General features: G+C 43.2%; 1 protein-coding gene across 6 annotated transcripts in view; it reads left to right on the forward strand.

Annotated features, from left to right (window-relative positions):
• The window catches only part of LOC121545029 (palmitoyltransferase ZDHHC14-like), a 109,463-nt gene that overhangs the window by 60,027 nt on the left and 32,236 nt on the right, over positions 1–17,200 (forward strand). The gene's annotated exons all lie outside the window — the stretch shown is intronic.

The raw sequence follows: 17,200 nt of genomic DNA on the forward strand, positions 1-17,200 counted from the left end.
AAGTGTAGACCTTACCGTGAAATGCTTACTTACAAGCCCTTAACCAACAATGCAGTTCAAGAAATAGAGTTAAGAAAATATTTACTAAATCAACTAAAGTAAAAAATAAAAATAAAAAGTAACATAATAAAATAACATACAGAGGCTATATACAGGGGGTACCGGTACCAAGTCAATGTGCGGGGGTACAAGTTAGTCGAGGTAAATTGTACATGTAGGTAGGGGTAAAGTGACTATGCAGAGATAATAAACAGCGAGTAGCAGCAGTGTAAAAACAAAGGGGGGGTCAATGTAAATAGTCAGAGTGGCCATTTGATTAATTGTTCAGTGGTCTTATGGCTTGGGGTTGGAAGCTGTTAATGATCCTTTTGGTCCTAGACTTGGCGCTCCGGTACTGCTTGCCGTGCGGTAGCAGAGAGAACAGTCTATGACTTTGGTGACTGGAGTCTTTGACAATTATTTGGACCTTCCTCTGACACCGCCTAGTATATAGGTCCTGGATGGCAGGAAGCTTGGCCCCAGTGATGTACTGGGCCATACGCACTACCCTATGTAGCACCTTATGGTTGGATGCCGAGCAGTTGCCATACCAGGTGGTGATGCAACCGGTCAGGATGCTCTCGATGGTGCAGCTGTATCACTGTTTGAGGATCTGGGGACCCATGCCAAATCTTTTCAGTCTCCTGAGGGGGAAAATGTGTTTTCGTGCCCTCTTCACAACTGTCTTGGTGTGTTTGGACCACGATAGTTTGTTGGTGATGTGGACACCAAGGAACTTGAAACTCTCGACCTGCTCCACTACAACCCCGTCGATGTGAATGGGGCTGTAGTCCACAATCATCTCCTTTGTCTTGCTCACGTTGAGGGAGAGGTTGTTGTCCTGCCTCAAAGGCCTTCACGGTGTGAGGGAAGGAAGGAATTTAGCTCATAGTTTCTGCATGCTGTGTTCCAGTACGTTTCTGGTCAGTCGCATTTTGCAGAAAGAAACACGGCAAGGAAAAACTTAGCCTAACTCTTTCACTGTCAGAGTGTCTTAATGAACCTGTGTGGTCCTTAAAATGATACCAACTGCTACTGATGCTTGGCGTGACATCATGACGTGCACACTGTCCAAATTGTCTATGGCCCAAGTGCTTGTGTTACGTTGTCTAGCTTATAGTGTTATGAGAGTGTGTGCTGTAAGCTCTGCATAACTCCTTGGAAAGTTTACACAGTCAGACAGGCTAAATTAGAATAGATCACATAGTGAAGTAATGTTTGACCTCAACTTGAACTGGTTCTTCCTTAATTCCCTGCAGCCTTATAAATAATGAATGCTGTTGTCTTCCATTCAAAGGGGTACAGGGCTCAAGTTTACCTCTGGTATTGATCTGTTGTAAAACTACAGACAGAATGGGATGGAACAAGGTGCCTATTCAACAGTGCCCTATGTCTGGGATGCACTGTGTGTCCAATAACAGGAAGTGCAGTGTTGTGTCCTGTGTTGTTGTAGATGTTTGCTGGATGTACACATCTGTCTATCATTAGGGGAACCACAGAGGGAAACTGTTGTTTCCTGAGAGCAGCAACTTCGTCTTTCACACTCCCACTTCATCTTGCTCTCTCTTTCTCTCCCTCACTAACTCTCCACCTCACCCACTCTCCATCTCACTCCCATCTCCGCTGGGCTCAGTGGCTAAAGCCTGCTGTGTAAATCAATGGGCCCCTGTGCTGACTCCTGTGCTGACCCTGCTACACTACATGACCAAAACTATGTGGACACCTGCTCATGGGCATTTAATATGGAGTTGGTCCCCCCTTAGCTGCTATAACAGCCTCCACTCTTCTGGGGAAGGCTTTACACTAGATGTTAGAACATTGCTGCGGGGACTTGCTTCCATTCAGCCAAAAGAGCATTAGTGAGGTCGGGCGCTGATGTTGGGCGTTTAGGCCCGCAGTCGGCTTTCCAATTCATCCCAAAAGGGTTCGATGGGGTTGAGGTCAGGGCTCTGTGCAGGCCAGTCAAGTTCTTCCACATCGATCTTGTCAAACCATTTCTATATGGACCTCGCTTTGTGCACTTGGGCATTGTCATGCTGAAACAGGAAAGGGCCTTCCCCAAACTGTTGCCGCAAAGTTGGAAGCACAGAATCGTCTAGAATGTCATTGTATGCTGTAGCTTTAAGATTTCCCTTCACTTGAACTAAGGGGCCTAGCCCGAACCATGAAAAACAGCCCCAGACCATTATTCCTCCTCCACCAAACTTTACAGTTGGCACTATGCATTTGGGCAGGTAGCGTTCTCCTGGCATCCGCCAAACCTAGATGTGTCCGTCGGACAACCAGATGGTGAAGCGTGATTCATCACTCCAGAGAACACATTTCCACTCTCCAGAGTCCAATGGCAGCAAGCTTTACACCACTCCAGCCGATGCTTAGCATTGCGCATGGTGATCTTAGGCTTGTGTGCGGCTGCTCGGCCATGGAAACCCATTTCATGAAGCTCCTGATGAACATTTCTTGTGCTGACGTTGCTTCCAGAGGCAGTTTGGAACTCGGTAGTGAATGTTGCAACCGAGGACCGCTGATTTTGTACTTGGCGGTCCCGTTCTGTGAGCTTGCGTGGTTTACCACTTCGCGGCTGAGCCGTTGTTGCTCCTAGACGTTTCCACTTTACAATAACAGCACTTAGAATTGACCGGGGAAGATCTAGCAGGGCAGACATTTGACAAACTGACTTGTTGGAAAGGTGGCGTCCTATGACGGTGCCACGTTGAAAGTCGCTGAGCCCTTCAGTAAGGCCATTCTACTGACAATGTTTGTCTATGGAGATTGCATGGCTGTGTGCTCGATTTTATACACCTGTCAGCAACGGTTGTGGCTGAAATAGCCGAATCCACTAATTTGAAGGTCTCCACATACTTTTGTGTATATAGTGTATGTGTGTACTGAATAGCATAGTAGGGGGAACTCTCCAGCACAGTCAGCCTAGTATATAATTCACCACTGTTGTTAGTGCAGCTCTTCTTTCCATGAATCCTGTTTGTCTGCCTGTCTGCCATGTTTAGCAGTGCAGGCCCTGGGCAGAAGTGGCATCTCTGCAGAGACTGAGAAACTGGCATCCTCCAAGTGGGTGCATGCCAACTCCAACAACTGTCAGAAAGGCGTTACCAGAACGACGCAGGAGATGTCTCTTCCCTTCTGGTCTCTTCTGCTCTGCGTGCCAGAGGCCGAGTATAGACTAGCCAGTAAATGTCAGGGGATGTTTCTAAAGCCGTTGGCCATGCTAAACTCCTCCTCCTCTCCCTGCAGAGGAAATAGATGGTGTGTGTGATGGAGAGCGATCGGCTGAGGAGGATGCACTGACATTTAGGGTTTGTTGGTCGCAGCCGGACCCTATATGATTATTAGGGTTTCCCTCAATATGCTCCTGAGAAACTGGAACAATCCAAGTTCAAGTGTGTTTGTTTGTGTGAGTGCATGCTGTGTGTGGTTGAGAAATGCTTCAGCAGGAGGGCCCTCCTCCTATTTCACAGCTCTTTCATCCACCTTCCGCTATCCTCCCACCCTTCTATCCCTTTCTTCTTCCTTCCTTTATCCCTCTATTCTCCTGCTTCCCACGCGAGCAGACAGTCAGTCTCGTTACAGGGAGAGGAGAAGAGAGGCAGAGCAGTTGAACCAGGGTTATAGTCTCACTGCTGCTCTCTGTCTGCCTGTCATGCAAGTCTTTAGCCCACAGAAGATGTGCTCCAAACGGTTTCCTTTCCTCCTCAGAGTCACATAGTGTGACTGGCTGGGCATGCATGACTGTCTTAAAGAACATCCCAAAATAGATTAATTTCTACAGTGCTCTTTGTGTTTGACTGTCACCCAAGATACATATTCTACTATAATATGGAATACTGATGGTGGTGGCTACCCAATAGAACACTATGGATGATGAACCTCTTCTCTTTACTCCTGCATATTATTGGCAACATTTTGAGTTTAGCATTCCTGTGTTTGATGTCTTCTCTGGGTTTATTAAAAGCATGTAGAACCAGCCATGGTAGAGCCAGTACCCTGGCATACATATTATCTGCCCACTCACAGTAAGAAGTATGAAATGTTATTCCCCCTGAGATGCAAGGACAGGGAGAGAATACATCAAGCACTGATGAGTCTGAGCAGCGTGCCACCCACAACCAGACCTGACTGACTGACTGATGGCTGCTCTGGTAGGATTACACCACAGAGAGGAGGAGGAGGAGGAAGAGGAGGAAGAGGAGGAAGATGAGGAAGAGGAAGAGGAGGAGGAGGAGGAGAGAGTTTAGAAACCGCCAAGACTGCCTCAGTAACAGAGTGAGAACGTACACTGAGTGTACAAAACATAGACTGACCAGGTGAATCCAGGTGAAAGCTTTGATCCCTTATTGATGTCACTTGTTAAATCAGTTTAGATAAAGGGGAGGAGACGGGTTAAATAAGGATTTTTAAGCCTTGAGACAATTGAGACATGGATTGTGTATGTGTGCCATTCAGAGGGTGAATGGCAAGACAAAAATGTAAGTGCCTTTGAACGGGGTATGGTAGTAGGTGCCAGGCGCACGGGTTTGTGTCAAGAACTGCAACGCTGCTGGGTTTTTCACGCTCAACAGTTTCCCGTTTGTATCAAGAATGATCCACCATCCAAAGGACATCCAGCCAACTTGACACAACTGTGGGACGCATTGGAGTCAACATGGGCCAGCATCCATGTGGAATGCTTTCAACATCTTTTAGATTCCATGCCCTGACGAATTGAGGCTGTTATGAGGGCAAAAAGAACTCAATATTCTTAATGTTCTTAATGTTTGTGCACTCAGTGTAGAACCTGTCCAGGGTTTAAAACACACTGAAGCAGAGTGAGAGGAACTGTTGTAAACACCCATAACCCTGGAAATAGCTTTAGAGCTAGGGTTCCTCATGCCAAGTCCTAATGCTCTCCGCTTGATCTGGGCCCGGTTTTATGGAGTGATTACAGTACAACAGAAATTGTATTCGAATTCCATAATTTTTCATTTGTATTAGGATATTTAATTTGAAATTGATATTTTTGAATTTGTAATGCACAAATTGAATTATATAATTCATTATTTGAACTTGTATTTCATGATTTAAAATACAAGTTAAAAAATTCAATTTCAATATAATTGAGTATTCTAATTGAATATTTAAGTATTCAGTTTCAATACGGTAGATAATGCCTTCATTGCCTGTGTATGAGGTTTACAAACTTTTATTTAAAGTTTATCAGTTTCATATATTCAACTTCTCGGATGCATTCAGATTCAGTTTTCAAATTCAGTTTTCTAAATTCAAATTCAAAACCAGAGACAACATCCTGATACTTTGGCAGCCATGAAAGGTAAAGGAGGACAGATGGAATCAAATGCTCTCTGTGGTAAACAGAAGCTTCTGGCGGTTTCTGAAGCCAATGTTGAATTTATGTTCTTCCTATGAATTTGTCTCTAGCATTTGAACTGTTTTTGCTATAAGCTATTATGACCCCGTTCCTGAAAGCTTAGACTCTGGAACATGGATGTGCCTTCTGTCCCCTCTATGATGATCACAGGCCACACGGGACATGTGAGGAGTGTCACAAAAAACGCAATTTGGCGCCCATAAGAATATAGTTGAATAGCCTTGTCATAGTCTTGTGACATGCAGGAGGCCTGGTTCGAACACAGTCAGTCACAAGAGCAAGATTAAATAGGTAGTGGAAAGGCTATCCTTAGAAGGGCTTTGACAAGGTTATTCAACTATATTATTATGGGTGCCAAATTGCTGTTTTTGTGACACTCCCTTCAATTGTGTCCTGCGCGACCTGTGATCATCATAGAGGTGAACAGAAGGCATGTTCATGTTACATAGTGTCTAACCTTTCAGGAATAGGGTCATAATAGCTTATAGCTAAAACGGTTCAGACGCTAGAGCCAAATTCATAGGAAGAAAATAAATCTAACATGCCACATTGGCTTCTGTTTACCATTTGATTCTATCTGTGCCCCTCTACCTTTCCTGGCTGCCAAAGTATCAGGATGTTGTCTCTGGTTTTGAATCTGAATTTAGAGAACTGAATTTGAAAACTGAATCTAAATGCATCTGAGAAGTTGAATATATGAAAAACTTGAAATTATAGTTAACTTGATACACAGAAAATGAATGCAATATCTACCATATTGAAACTAAATATATAAATATTGTATTTTAATATTCAATTCAAATTCAATTGAATTTTAAAACTGAATGCAATTTTCATTAAATTCAGTTTCAAATCATGAAATAGAAGTTCAATTTATGAATTCAATTATTACATTGGTGCATTACAAATTCAAAAATATTACATAAAAATTATGGATTTCAAATACAATTACTGTTGGCACTGTAATCGCTCCATACGGTTTCCCGATAGCGATGGAACTTAGGTTTACGAGTGTTTTTAACGATGCATCGTTCCTACAACGGCTGAAGATGTAACGTGCGTTTCCCAAAACACCACGCAGAGAGAACGTCTGCTAAGTGCGTCGTTGGAGCATGTGTCGATATTGATAGGATCATAAGAAAGGCAGCGCTGATCTCAAATCATCTTTTTCTATTCAAATCTTACCATAACATTATAATTATTCCACACTACTGACGAGGGATCAGCTCCTAGAGAGATATTGCCACCTATATGGCTGCAAATATTGATGTGGCTTATTCTAATGCTTACTCAATAATAATGCACAAAATCACAGATTTGGCACATTTGCACACATGTTACACACCATGAAATATATTGAGGCAAACATTACAGTAGTCAACAATTAGCGAAATAGAATCCATTTGATTGAACAAGACATTTATTTAAATATGATTGAAATACAGGTAACTGCCAAAATAAAGGAAACTCTTGAGTAAATGAGGGATACAAAGTATATTGAAAGCAGGTGCTTCCACACCTGTTGTGGTTCCTGAGTTAATTATCCCCTTACACTCTTGGAAATTGGCATATATGGAAAGCATATGCATGACTATGGTTGCAATTGAAAGAGAACACTTTCAGATTATGAGATAATGGGGAAATTATCAGACCAAAGGTGAAAACATAACAGTTCACCTGACACAAGACTGAATCCAAACATTATACTGTTGATTTTATGTGCATTTTACATTTACTTTACTTTTCACAGCGTTTGTCAATAACAAAATCTGCAAATAATCTGGATACATTCAGTGGCAAAATAAGAATATTCATTGACATTTTGGAGTAGGTGCAAGATAAGAAAAAATTATTACAAGGGTTTGCGTGAGAGGTCTAACCAGTGTCTCCAAGTGGCCACACACCTCTCCAAAGTGTGCACAGTTCCTAAGTAATTTCAGTGCACTTTTATGACTCCAGGAAAGAGCCTTCAACTATATGGTGCTTTTTTGAGCTCTCCTAGCTTTGTCATTGAGGAACTAGCAGACTTGTAGTTTTTTGTTTGGAACACAGCCCTGCGTCCCCACCATCACACAATTGGATGATTCTCATGAAACCAGTTTTAAAAATGTATGTAGCAAATTGAGTTACAAAACCATGATGCATCTAGTTTTTGGCAAAGTGTCTTATTTTAAATAAATGTACATTTTCGCCCTCATTTTTTAATTTCCACCCCAAATTCTCATTAACGAAATGCGTCCGGATTAAGTTCTCGGGTCATTTTATACAATTTTACTTTAGAAAAACCTAACTTATTTGAATAAAACACAGTGTTGCTGTAGTTTGTCCATAAATCATAAAAATGGTGTACTAGTAGAAGTTTACATTTAAACTATTATATTTATTACGTACAAACACAGTTCCTGTAAAAACTCCAATCCAGTTTTTGAATAAAGTTTTATTCACCCATGATGCATCATCTAGAGGAGAGTACTTAGATGAGCAAATGTTAAGTTTAAAAAATATTAGAAATTGATTTGTTTATTACTTTTTTTTACTTTGAAAAGTGTTGCAGTAATGATCATTTGGTGGAAATTGTGGTCAAAAGCATTATGTCTGATAAAAAACATAATAATAGTTATGAAATAGATGAGTACAGATCCTAATTTCAGTGATCCAAGAGGATCCTGGTTCGAATCCAGGCTCTGTCGTAGCCGGCCGCGACCGGGAGACCCATGGGGCGGCGCACAATTGGCCCAGCGTCGTCCAGGGTAGGGGAGGGAATGGCCGGCAGGGATGTAGCTCAGTTGGTAGAGCATGGCGTTTGCAACGCCAGGGTTGTGGGTTCGATTCCCACGGGGGGCCAGTATGAAAAAAAAAAAAATAAGATTAAAATAAATTACCAAAATTGATATGAAACAAAATAAGATAAAAAATATATATAACATTTAAAAAAAAAATAGTATGCACTCACTAACTGTAAGTCGCTCTGGATAAGAGCGTCTGCTAAATGACTTAAATGTAAATGTAAAAATGAAATTGTGAAAAATGACCCAATTAATGTTGTTGTTTACGCAATCCAAAAACGTTCCATTAGAAATTGTGATCTGAGTGGGGCCTGAGACAGCGTTTTCCACCACCATCAACAAAACACAAAATTATGTAATTTCTTGTGGAAATATTGTGTTGGATCCCTCCAATAGAGTTCCAGACACTTGTAGAATCTATGCCAAGGCGCATTGAAGCTGTTCTGTTGGCTCGTGGTGGCCCAACACCCTATTAAGACATTTTATGTTGGCGTTTCATTTATTTTGGCAGTTACCTGTACACTGAGTATACCAAACATTAGGAACACCTTTCTAATATTGAGTTGTGTCGAAAGCGTTCCACAGGGATGCTGGCCCATGTGCTTCCCACAGTTGTGTCAAGTTGGCTGGATGTCCTTTGGGTGGTGGACCATTCTTGATACACACGGGAAACTGTTGAGCATGAAAAACCCAGCAGCATTGCAGTTCTTGACACAAACCGGTACGCCTGGCACCTACTACCATACCCTGTTCAAAGGCACTTACACAATCAATGTCTCAATTGTCTCAAGGCTTCAAAATCCTTCTTTAGCCTGTCTCCTCCTCTTCATCTACACTGCTTGAAGTGGATTTAACAAGTGACATCAATAAGGGATCATAGCTTTCACCTGGTCAGTCTGTCATGGAAAGAGCAGGTGATCCTAATGTTTTGTATCTTAATTCACTCATTTGAATACTTTTTTTTAAACCTTTGTTCGTTTGTTACAATTGCAAAGACATAACAATTTTTATTTAGTGAACTTCGTTCTGAAGTTTTCAGCGGTCACAGAGAGACTCATAGGAGCTCTCTGTCATCATAGGAGCTCTGTCATCCACAACAGTCTCTTTCCTCTCAGCCTCAGTGCATTATGCAGAGGTAGGATTACATTATCCACTGACTGACATCACCATGGTGGAATGTGCATTCAGAGGAATTCAACAAAGATATCTTCTTCTTTCACTGTCAGAATTATCCAGGGTTCCGTTGCCATGTGTACACTGTATCGCTTCATACTTGATGTCTACATGTTGTCTGCACATCTCTGTGCTAACATTAAACAGTTTGTTCATGATGTCCTTGAAATGGAAGGAGATGTCTGACTTTTTAGGTAGGAATGCGATCATGTTCTGTTGTGGTTTCAGCAAGCATCACTGGGATGTGATGAAATCCCATGCAGAATGTCAATGGACCTACGGGACTATTCTCCCAGTGTGAAGGTGTTCTTTAATTGAACATTCATCATTCCACAGTAATGAGGATGCTTTGACTCCTTTGATGGCATCTATAACATTTTTTTTATGTTAAATATTTAGCAGACGCTCTTATCCAGAGCGACTTACAGGAGCAATTAGGGTTAAGTGCCTTGCTCAAGTGCACATCGACAGACTTTTCACCTAGTCGGCTCTGGGATTAGAACCAGTGACCTTTCGGTTACTGGCACTACGCTCTTAACCACTAAGCTACCTGCCGCCCATCTATGAGTCACATTCTTGCCTAGTTAAATAAAGGTTAAATAAAACTAAAAAAAGTTTCTTCATTAGCTTATATTGGGGCATTTTAATTAGTTGAACACCCATATTGATTTGATTGTTGCGAGCTATGTCTCTCCCCCCTCCCTGTTAGTCGATGAACTCTGTACTCACAGGATGTTTCTGAAAGGTCCACATCACGGCTATTAACTCTGACCCCATTCTCACTCCATTACCCAATTAATTACAGTCAGCTGGCACTGGCTCTGTTGGGACAATTCTGCTTCCTCACCAGCACCAGTTTTGGTACACATTTAGGTGCTTTTCTACTGAGACTTACCCCAACACCAGTGGGCCGCCAGTGGTTTATGTTAATGTAAGCTCTAGTGTTATTGTGGTCCTCAGTAGCTCAGCTGGTAGAGCACGGCGCTTGTAACGCCAAGGTAGTGGGTTCGATCCCCGGGACCACCCAAACACAAAAAAAAAACACAAAAAAAAAAAACGAATGCACGCATGACTGTAAGTCGCTTTGGATAAAAGCGTCTGCTAAATGGCATATTATTATTATTATATTGTGTTTCCATCAGGAGTGTGACACTAAAGACTTGTGGAGAGCAAAATCAACAACCTCTGCATCATTCAAGACAGTTGCTTTGTGAGAAGGTGTTAAAGTTCACAGTTAGCCATTGTTATATAAATGCCAGCTGAAAAGTACCCAGGGCCTTGCCTTGGCTCCAAGTCAGAGCAGGTCCACCGGAGCCATGGCCCAGTGAGTCACGGCTGCCGGCCCACTTAGATGGATTGAAAGTCTGAGCCTTTTGGGTAAAACACTGGGGTAAATCTTCATTGGAAATGCCCCAACATAGACCTTCATTACCCACACACCACACACCTGGTTGAATAGTGAATACTTTAACTGTGCACTTTCTCTAATCCCTACTTAAAGATTTATTGGATCTGACAAACTTGGGCAGGTTTCCATTATAATACTTTCACCAATCCTATCACTTGAGATCAGTTAGGCTGTAGGCCTACAATGTCGAGAAATGGGGGAAAATAAGGAATATAGGCCTGCAGGGATTGATACGGTTGCCCTATTGCCTGGGGAAAGTGATTATAAAAATAAAAAAAACTGATAACCCCCAAAAAATTATCCAGTACTGACCATTCTTGATTCCTTCCCTGTGTAGGTGAAAGGCAGGCAATATATGGCACTTCTGCATGTAAATAGATCATTTAAATTTTCGGGCAAGTGATCACAATCTTCAGGCAACCAAAAAGTACTCCTGTCTTGCCCGATTGGCAAGTGCCTTTGAGACTTTATCAATCCCTGGCTATGAGTTATGGCCTCTGATAGGAGTTGGAAGGGAGGTGTTATTTTGGCTATAGCCTAGATTGATGGTCTCTGTGGGCTAGACTCTCACTTACCCCTCAACATGTCCTTAATAAACATGATACTCTTCTCTGGGAACACATCAAAGCCAGTTCCCCAGAAATGGACTGAACTGAAACATCCCTCAGTTTTTCACTGGTAACTAACTAAGCTAGACAGGGTGGAAAGGAATATCAAGATGTGTTCATCATAGTCAGCCGAGAGCAGAAAGATCAGTGAACCCTTTAGGCCAGACTGTCATCCTGGGGCTGAGTAATGATTTCAAAACAGTCCAGAGAGAAAGCCTTTTGCCCAATAACTCAGCCCTACTTTACAGAGCTGTGTTTTCGCTTCAGGAAGGTTAATCTCATTGAATTGTATTACTTGTCCCCATGTAATCCAGTCATGGAAAACATTAACTGTAATCTCTAAAAGCCTTTTTTATCCATTTAATTTTACAATGGCGGTTTGATATAACAGTGAGGTTGACACACACACACACACAAATCTGTGTCCCAGTGCCCTACGGCTGGACGGTATACCGTATTTTACGATATACCGGTATTAATGCATGGACCAGTTTGGGTTTTTACGTTACTTTCTTAAACGGTATTTGAATGTTTGGTTTGTTAAATGTGACACGGCGTGTGTAACGTCCATTTTTATAGTTTAATTCGCTACTTGAGTAATCTCTCTCCGCACAGACCTAGCCCCGCCCGCTGTCACTCAAGGACTGCATTTGTTGTTCTTCTACCACGAGACACTTGCGTTTAGTCTCTGCATGGTCAATGCAGCATATGAAACAATGTTGATGACAACAATGCTGTTTTCACTTTGCTTCTTAATATAAATCCACTAGCGTTCTATAATTACACTATTCGTTTGTGTTTCTTACACCTGCAAACGGCGTGGCAGTGTGGAAATGATCTCAAATGAGTGCAGGAAATGCAGAAATTGATAAATGTTGAATTGAACAGTAGAAAACAATCAGAATGGAGAAAGACCCATTGAAATCACTTAGAATGTACTGTATGTGTTGTCACCCTAGGGTCACGCACTACGCATAAAGCAAATGTAGAACTTTTATTACTCCAAAACATAAAATACAGTAAAATAAATGTAATTTTTAAAATAATTTTGCCATATCGCTCAGCCCTACAGTGTCCTGAGATGAAGAGTTACACGGGTGCTTTGGACCTGGTCCAAGTGTACAGTTACCAGGGTGTGTGCCTGCGGCCTGGGGCAGTAGGAAGTATGAGTGTGTCATAGTAGATGCTCAGTGTTATCACCATTAGGAAACCCACTTTGCTACCCACTGAAGAGAAAGTGCCCTTCAACTAACAGTTTCTCTGTCTGTGGAAGCCTCGACATCCAGAACAGGAGTTATGTAATCAGTATTCACGCACACACACACACTCACACAGTACCCTCCCACCCCCCACACACACACACACTCACACAGTACCCTCCCACCCCCCACACACACACACTCACACAGTACCCTCCCACCCCTCACACACACACACTCACACAGTACACCACACACACACACACACACACTCACACAGTACCCTCCCACCCCCCACACACACACACTCACACACTCACACAGTACCCTCCCACCCCCCACACACACACTCACACAGTACCCTCCCACCCCCCACACACACACACTCACACACTCACACAGTACCCTCCCACCCCCCACACACACACTCACACAGTACCCTCCCACCCCCCACACACACACACTCACACAGTACCCTCCCACCCCCCACACACACACACTCACACAGTACCCTCCCACCCTCACACACACACACTCACACAGTACACCACACACACACACACACTCACACAGTACCACAAACAACATTTTATTAAAACCTACCCTACCTGATGTTTCTCCAATTTGATAGCCTATTTCTGCATTTTAATGCTTTTCAATCCCTTTATGTCCGGCCAGCGTTGGTTTCCTCTGGGAGATGGTTTCCTGTCTCTGGTCTCTCTCAGGTCTTTTGTTGGCTTGTCTTGAGGATTATGATTAGTCCCGCTGACGGGGAGATAAAAGGCCGTCTGATGAGGCCTTTTAGATAGAGCCGCATGGCACATGAATAGAGCTGCTGCTGCTGGGACAGTAATTGCAGCCAGTTGAATTTACCAAATGGGACCAGACAAAGAGAGAAAGGAAAGCATAAGTTGTTGAGCAATTAGTGGCCTGGGTTGGCCTCTGCTGTTACTGACGGCCACCTGCCTTCTGTATGCCTCTGCATACTGGACACACACACGGACCACTGTACAGTATAGTATGCCTGTGTCTGAAAGGGTGTGCTAACTCAGGGAAAGTGTATCTGGCTGTGTTGTCCTGGTCTCCCTGTGGGGCCCATCGGCCTCATTACCTCTCATCATGCAGACAGACGTACAGGAACCAACAGCAGCTGCTGGGACATCCTGTGCTAGACAGATAATGCTACTAAATAGTCACAAATAGCAGGGTGTCTTCTCATTGTCCCTCATCTGCACTGATGTGAAAGGCACATTTACAGAAGGCATCCACCATATAGATGGAAAGTCTCCTTTAAAGCAGTCTCTCTGAGGGTTTAAGTCGACACCAACTGCTTAGGGCACACAACTCCAGACTGACAAACTTATCCAGATTGACAGTCTTGCGGGGGCTCATTGGGACCGTTGCCATGGTGATGCCTGAGTGGTGCCGAGCCCTGGAGCCACCTGAAGAGAGAACAGTCTGACCTGAGTGTGACTGCCACACACACACACACACACACACACACACACACACACTGAAAGATGAAGGATGGCCTGTCAAGATGAGATGGGGTCTGGAGTGTTTGGCTTTGCTCCGCAGGGGTGTGAAAATAATGGGCCTAATAATAGCCTATTATCCCATTTACTTTTTGTGATGTTGACTTGACTTTCAGAAAACAGAAGTAAGCACTTGTATGTAGGCTACCCTTCTCTTTGTGCGTCGTTTAAGTCCAGAATCTTAAGTCCAGTGTCTCAGGTCATGGTCTTATTAAGCCTGAGGTAAGGGTTCTGTTGTGTTGTCAGTGAGTAAAGGTCCATCTGCTAATGCCCTGTTCTCATCCTCTCCCTATCACCTCCCTATCCCTGCAGGATAGCAATTACATTCTCTTTATACCCCGTCGAGATGGGCCTGGGCCGGGCAGACGCTTTGGCCGACATTGAATCCTCCTTTAGTCTCTCCTATGCCTCTCTGTGTGCTGGTTAGCTGTACCACTGCCCTCATCAACCCCTCTTATCACTACCCTCATCCTTCCAGCTCCATCCTCTCTGTCTCGGAAAGAAAAAGTACTGTTAGGCCTAGATCCAAACTGTGAAATAAGGAATATTCTGCTTGTTTTATATCCCATCTCATCCTGGAGGTGTCTGAAGTGTGAACAGACAGTAAACTAGAAGTTGTGGCTGAGAGCAGGGAGGGAGGGAGCACTTCACAGACGGGTGACAAGTTAACAGGCAATTCTTGAGCCTGGGTTTTCTTTTGAGTTGCTTAGACCTACTTTTTGTTCATCGTCCTGTTTCTTTGTTTTTGTAAATACTTGTACAGTCGCCGGCTTAGTATCTTCACGTTTGCTAATAAAAGCCTCACTCTGGGCAAGAAAAACCACTTCTTCCTTGTATGCCTCCTCACTGTTAATCCTACCGCATGGTCAACCTCACAGCTACACTTAATGTTAGCCGTCCTTGTTTGTCTGTTAATCTTTCATCTTACAGAACATGTTGATACAGTGGTAGCTGGCCAGTGGCTTTCCAGTTGATGCTGGTGGTCTAGCTGAGTGAAAGGAGTGAGTAATGTGTGTGAGAAGTGGCAGCAGTAGTCTGGGCTCCATGCCCAGTCAGTCCATTAACATTTCATTAGTTGTTCATCACAGACAATGGCGTTGTGCTTGAAGGACACATCAGAGAACTAGGGAGATTTTAATGTTTGTGAGGCTAGATGTGATTTTCATAGTCATTATCCTGCAATGCTTTTCTCATTTTAGAGTCGACTTGATGGCCTTGAACGGCGTTTATGGACATCATGTTTTGATATAGACTGGTTGGTTGTTTAGCAACAACGCGGTTGGCTTAGACTGTTGACAACATGTAAACTACACTGAGTATACCAAACATTAGGAACACCTTCCTAATATTGAGTTGCCCCACCCCACCTTTGCCCTCAGAACAGCCTCAATTCATCAGGGCATGGACTCTACAAGGTGTCGAAAGTGTTCCACAGGGATACTGGCCCATGTTCTCTCCAATTCTTCCCACAGTTGTGTCAAGTTGGCTGGATGTCCTTTGGGTGGTGGACCATTCTTGATACACACAGGAAACTGTTGAGCATTAAAAACCCAGCAGTGTTGCAGTTCTTGACACAAATTGTTGCGCCTGGCACCTACTACCATACCCCGTTCAGTGGCACTTAAATCTTTTGTCTTGCCATTCACCCTCTGAATGGAACACACACAATCCATGTCTCAAGGCTTAGAAATCCCTCTTTAACCTGTCTCCTCCCCTTTATCTAAACTGATTGAAGTGGATCAATAAGTGATCATAGCTTTCACCTGGATCCACCTGGTCAGTCTGTCTTTAAAAGAGCAGGTGTTCTTAATGTTTTGTATACTCAGTGTATATTTTGTCTCCAAGTCTTTATTGAAAACAAATACATTTACACAATGAGCACTTGTTGTCTCTCAAATACATAATTACAGTTGTTGGTTAGCTAGCTAGCTATTTTTCGCTATATTAGCATAGACATGACAAAAATACATGGTATCAATAATAAAATACAAGTTGAAACGAGCCACCTACAATTCCCCACATGGCAGCTTGTTGTCATAACAAAGCACGCCTTCCGGCCACTGTTGCGTGCACATCATTTTCAATTTTCATGACGTTGTCAGCCAACCCGTCTATAGACGTCAGCACCAGAACCCTAGTGAAGAATGACAGGAGTTCTTTTAGAATATTATTAGCCCATGTTTCAATAGAATAATGATGAGTGGGCTCTCTTTATTGAGCTCAGTACATTACAGTGTGTTACTGTACCACACAGAGGATGAATAGTGTTCAGTTCAGCAACCTCTTCTGGGGTTTCTACTCTCTCTGTTGGAAGCGCTCTGATGGATGTTGAGAGACTAATTCTCCTCCTACTCTTTCACTCACTCCGTGTTTGACTCGGTCCCTCGTTCTGTACAGAGGAGGAGAGGATGGAGGGGGTGCTTTGATCACACTGAACATTGGCTGAAAAGAGACCCTTGTGCTCCTCCTGTTGAGTTGCGCGCACACACACATACACGTCACTCCAGCTCTGCCACTGGGCTCAGAGGCACACCATGATCTGCATGCATACACACACACACACACACACACACACACACACACACACACACACACACACACAAGAGAGACCTACAGAAGTGAGCTTGGCAGTAATGGGGAATTGGTTATACCTTTTGTGCTTTTCAAATTACCATAATCATCCGCACAACAATATCTCTCCCCTCATCATCTCAATCATCCTCCCTGCTACAAAGCTGTTTGAACACCACTCTGAGGTGAAAAGCATGTATTTCTGCAGAGAAAATAACCTGTTTGCTTGCCATATTGAGTTTCCTCCAGCTGAGACATTCATTGTGACCAGAGAGCAGAGTGAAGGGCATGTTGCTCTGAGCAGGTCAGAATAGAACAGTCACAGTGTGACGTCGTGAGAGAAGGTGCTGAACAGTTAGACTTCTCTGGCTCTTTCTGTTTCTGCTTTCAGAGATGAATGAACCAACATATTTTAAAAGGCTTTTCACTTCTACTTTTCACATGACCAGAACTATACTAACAAATAGGTCTACTTTAAAGTCGCCGTTCTATTCTGAC

The sequence above is a fragment of the Coregonus clupeaformis genome, chromosome 29, assembly GCF_020615455.1.
Source record: "Coregonus clupeaformis isolate EN_2021a chromosome 29, ASM2061545v1, whole genome shotgun sequence".
In the NCBI taxonomy this organism is placed as follows: Eukaryota; Metazoa; Chordata; class Actinopteri; order Salmoniformes; family Salmonidae; genus Coregonus; species Coregonus clupeaformis.